Raw genomic sequence first — 5,647 nt, forward strand, 5'->3', positions numbered from 1 at the left:
TGCATTTATTTGTGCACTACATTCTCCAAATGAGTGTTCTAGGGGTCCAGCCTAACATCTTCAAGCAAGTTTTGCTTGGTTCAGATCATTTATTCTGAGTAGAAACTTTTGATAATGTATTCAAATTCCAAAAAATGACCCCAGATATCGCTGACAAAAGTTACTAAGAAATGACTATAGATTCATAGAAGGCAAACTCAAAGTAATTTGTTTCTCATAGCATCGAAATGAGTTTCAGTTTGTAATTTATGAAGATGATTTCCTGTGCCAGGACAATATACTTTGGTGAATAATATCCAAGTAGCAAAAATATTGAAAAATAGATTACAAAATAGTGTTCCAACTTCTAAGGAGCTCTCCAAGTAAAGGTGACTTAGAGAAGTTACAAAATCTTACAATAAAGCCTGGGGGTGGGGATGTTAACTCTTAACAACTGGAAAAATATTTGATGAATTCATTAACATCATTTATAAGTCTTGACTCTTAATTTCCATATATAACTAAAACTATCAAAAAGGATATTTTCTTGGCATTGTTTCTAACTTAAAATATGTTGATGGAATCTGAAGTATTTTTAGCCCCCCCAAAATTTCTGGTTTCCTTTAATTGATACTTCTTACTAGCCAAAATGCCTTCTCCAAGATGAACAGTGGTATGATACCAGGTCTTTTTATCCCTTTCTTGCCCTCCAAACTAGAGATCAAACTCAGGGCCTCATGCAAACTCTGTACCATTAAGCTGCATCTCTAATCCTATCACTAGTGTAAAAAAAAATTGTCCTACTTCCCTCCAGCCCAAAGACTAGATTTTTCTACTTTAACTTGTGTCCTGCACCTTTCTAGATCCCATGCTTCCCAAGTGGAAAGAGCCTTTCCCTGGGAACAGAGCCAAGGATTGTGACCTCTTCATTAAACGGCATTCATTTTTTAGCATCCACATAATATTTGCACCATGCAATTTATATATGCTGTGAATATCCCTAATATACAATGAACGTGTTCTGCTTAAAAGGAACAAATATTAAAAATTAGGCAAGAGACATAAACAGATAATTTGTAAGAAAAGGATAGAAAAATGTCTCTTGCACATATAAATAAATGATGGTCTACCTCATAAAAAAACAGAGTGCAAACAAGGAAACTGCTACTACACCACACCATTTCTCACTGCCCACACTAATGCAACTCAAAAGCCTGACATGGCAGTCTCTTGGTAAAGAAGAGAGAAAGCAGGCATTCTTTCTTGTTTCTCAAAGGCACTGTTGGGGAAGCAATGTGTGCACATCTAACAAAGCTACCCATAGCTCTACTGTTGTCCTAGTAGCAGGAAAGATGGAGCAGATGACCAGGAAGGCTCAGGAAGCAGGTTTCATTTAGGCTGCACTCTGGTCCAGAGGACTCAAGTCTCAAAGTCTGGCTCTTGAAGACAGACGTTCTTGCATTTTTATACCTTGGGTAGTGGGTTACAGTATAGGCAAGTTACATATTGATGGACTAACAGAAAAAAGTTATAAAAAGCAAGTGGTTTGTATAGTTCTTTAGGGAAAAAAAAAGTATAAAACAAGGTTTGAGACAAACAGAAATGAGGACATTTCTGTCAGAACACAGACAAGGGTTCTGGCTACCGCGTCAGTGTTTTAAACATAAACCTGTCAGTTAAACTTTGTGGGGGGTGGGGTGGGGACTAAAATCCCTGTCTTTCCTTGATTTTCTTCATTTTTCTATCAGACTCTGTATCATTAGCAGTTATCTTTCTGGAAAGCTTCCCTGAAGATCCCATAAATCAACACAAAAATACAAATACAGAAAAGTAATCATTTGCAAAATTACTGATAAATAAACAATGTCATTATGAACAATGGAACACTATACAATTATAAAGAGAATTGGACAGATCACTATGCACTGAGAAGGAGTTCCAGGAGATAGTAAATGAAAAGCAAAGGCAAAACACATAAAACGTATTTACAATGTCAAAATTTGTATAATGAAGAGAAAATAAGAAAATTTGTACCTGAATTCTTATTACTACAAAAAATTAAACTCACAAGAACAGAAAACCCAGAAAATGATGCAGTTAGCCAACAACGGTAGTGATGTTGGCATACAGCAATGTGATATTCTTTTGTCTGTTGACTCTTTAAAGCATAATACTATCCCACATATCCAAAAACATCAATTAAATTCACAGGGATAAGAGAGAAAACCTAGAACTGCAAGCAAACTGAAACAAATGAACCACCACTGTCAAGTGAACACACACAGAAAGGAAGGAAGGGAGAGGGAGGGAGCGAGCGAGGAGGAGTCGCCTGGCAGGGTAACAGCAAGAAAACAGAAACAGGTACCCAGTCAGACTTCACTCTCCAATAAGCAGCAAGATGTTTGAACTCTAAGTCTACCCCATCGTATTCCTTAAGCCTGGTCCATCTCCGCAGCCCAGCGTCCTCCTCTGACGATGCTTCTCGCCCAGGTCCATCTCATGGAGCTTCCTACTATTTGTCAGAGGGGCCAGTCAGCTTGGTCCTCAGCTTTCCCCTCATCTTAGATTCTGGTCAAGGGAAAGCCTAATTGAGAGGTCTTATTGGCCCACCACATTCTGTGTTCCTTTAACCCTAATATATTTTTGCTTTCCCCAAAACTAACTGGAAAAGATACCAAACAGCTCTCCATTCCTGTGGATTCTTCCTCAGTGGATTCAACCAACCTTAGACGGAAAATAGTCTTAAACAGTGGTACTTCTGTTGGATGTGTAAAAACTGGAGTAGGAAGAGTCCATTTTCTTCCAGGATGGGCCCCTGGTAGGTTGCCTGTTCTCCAGTGGATGATCCCATACCCATGCTCTTCTTACAGGAAGCACTAATCGAACTCAATGAATAGTATATTTTTTAAAAAGAGAGAGAGCATGAAGTTGGGAGAGGGGAAAGGTGAGAGGGCATGGAAGGAGTTGGAGGAAGGGAGTAGGGGTGGGTATGATCAAAATACATTGTATACATATATGACATTCTTGGAGTAAATAAAATATATTTTTAAAATAAAAAATAATTAAAAAAATAAAAGATGTTTTTTCTTGCCATTATTCCATAGACAGTGTAGCAGAACATTTATTTAAGGAGCATTTATACTGCTTTGGTTTTAGGTATTACAGGCAATTTAAAGTGTACAGGAAGGTGTGTGAGTTCGTGTGCAGACAATACTGTGTTTCATATAAGGGACTTGAACATCTTCAAGTTTTAGTATCCACAGGAGTTGAGGGTCTTAGAAACAATACTCCATGGACACAGAGGCACAACTATGAGTGTGTACATGTGTGTGCTTACATGTAAAATAGCATGTATGTGAGAGAGGCTATCACAATAAGTATTCAGTGACTACTTAAGAATGAAGGGATGACGTTGGCTGTGCCTGTTGGGAAAGTGCGGATACAAGGCTCCTGGCACTCAGTGAATGTTAGTCTCTGTTTCTCACTCATCCTGCTTTGTGTACACTTAGGAGAGTCGTTTCTAAAGCCTAGAACCTAAAAACCAGTTAAGAAATTGAGCAAAATGGAGCAGTGAGGTGATCTGTCTCCAGCTCCGTGTGATAATCAACTGCTTAAAAGTCTTGGGGAGCTATTTTTCTTCACTACAGCTCTTCCATTTAAAATGGTCATCCTGGGTCTCATTTTGTATTTTCTCCTGTACAAGGACGTGAAGGTCACCCACTTAGCAACTCTTAGGTCCGTGTGAAATGCATTTAGAAGCAGCAACTAAGGAAATACAAAAGTGAAGATGAATTGAAGTTATTTATATGCAGTAAAAATGTGTTGGAGGAGTAAGGTAAGAAAAATGTGTCTCCCCAGCAGGAATGTTTTATACATGGTTAAGGAATGCCCACGGGCACAAACCCCGACCAACATGACTCACTTTTTCCCAGAGGTGGCTGGGCCAGGCTGTGGGCAGATGAGGAATGGACGGAAGAATAATAAAAGCATGCCTAGGACGCTCCCAAAACAGAGGTACCAAAGTGGTAAGGAAAAACTCTACACAGTGCACAATATACACGTGGCCTCAATGTGATAACCAATGGAAAAAGGAGAGTTTGATTGGCTCCTTACATTCATAATTTAGTCTTGTTTTAAATTTGAATTGTGAGATCAAGAATCATCTTAAGCTTTTCTGAGCTTAGATTTCTAGGTGACATTTGGCACATCTGCAGTTGTAAATTTCATCCTCCACTGGTCAGAACTTGACCTCACCAAGTTACCTCTCCTCTGACTCAAGCACTTTCTTGGTGAGGCATCCACCAGCTTCAGGTAACCTTACTCCAAAATATTACTTCAAAACAATAACTGTTCAGCACTTGAAACTTCTTTTCCCTTCTGGATCACATACGATAGAGAAAGATATTAGTATTTGAGTTCCTGGGACACATGCATTTAGCTTGTTGATGCCTTTGATGGAAGTCTGTGCCCTGTGATGAGCTGAGGAGTGAGGAGGTTTATAAGTATTACAACAGACACTTCGGAAATTCATCCACAGCAGAGGGCTGAATCATCACATCATCTTTTAGAAAATATGATTTCTATTGCTAGAACAAGGTACCAAATATCATTAGCCTTAAATTCATTATAAATCTACTAAAATTAACTTTCACAAAAATTTGAACTATAATCTTCAGGAATCAAGGATTTAGCTTCTAATCTTTTTATAATTAAATATGTTCCATAATTAATTTGAGTTGCCTGTGTATTCTTTTCCTCACTTGAAATAAAATGAGTTTTTCTGCATCATGCTTTCTCTTTCCAACTCAAAATAAAATGGATTTTTACATTATTTAACATGCAGTATATTTAATATTGCTGGTTATGAAATCAATTTAGTGAGTCCTAACAGTTTCTTAATGAACTCCAATAAAAAGATAGACAATATTCTATAGCTGTAGAAAGGAAAACTAGCATTCATAAATTTTTTATTTGAAAACTATGTAATATATACTGATTGTATTTGTGTTAGGAGGTACCATGAACTATTTCACACAATAAAAAAGAAAATCACTGAATGAATATTTATGCTTTCACAAGAAATTAGTTGATGATGATAATAACAGATGGAATACAATTCTTAGGTTCATTGTAAGGGAAACACCTCTGTCTATGTGGGCTCACATCAGAGTAGACATTCAAAAAAATGAATGGGTCTCAGGAAGAAAATGTACTTTGCTACAAAGAAAACATAGTTCTACTTAAAAATTACATTCCTTCAAAGTTCTGAGAATAAGTGGCTATGGAGTGGTCAGCCCTAAATGGGAAATCTCTACCATCCCTCCAAGGCCCAAAGAACATCACGGAAAAGGGGGTAGAAAAAGCCAGGCTCAGGGAGGAATGCTTGTGGAAAGGTACTCCTGGACACAACATAGCTGTTGTACCCACAAACACCCAGAAATGGTGGTTACCTGCAAAAGAATTGCTGGAGATTGGACCCATCAACAATCCCTCATGGATGGGAGAGGGACTTATGAGTTTCCCTCCCCTTAGCATTTACAGGCAGGCAATGGTGGGGGTGGGGGAGTCATGGTTCTCATAGTGTAGCCACAGGCAAGTTACCCTTGCTTGAGTAAATAACCCCCTCATGCCAATGCCAACAAGCCCAATTAAGTGCAGTGACTCACAA

This window comes from Nannospalax galili, unplaced genomic scaffold, assembly GCF_000622305.1.
Source record: "Nannospalax galili isolate Female #2095 unplaced genomic scaffold, S.galili_v1.0 scaffold490, whole genome shotgun sequence".
In the NCBI taxonomy this organism is placed as follows: Eukaryota; Metazoa; Chordata; class Mammalia; order Rodentia; family Spalacidae; genus Nannospalax; species Nannospalax galili.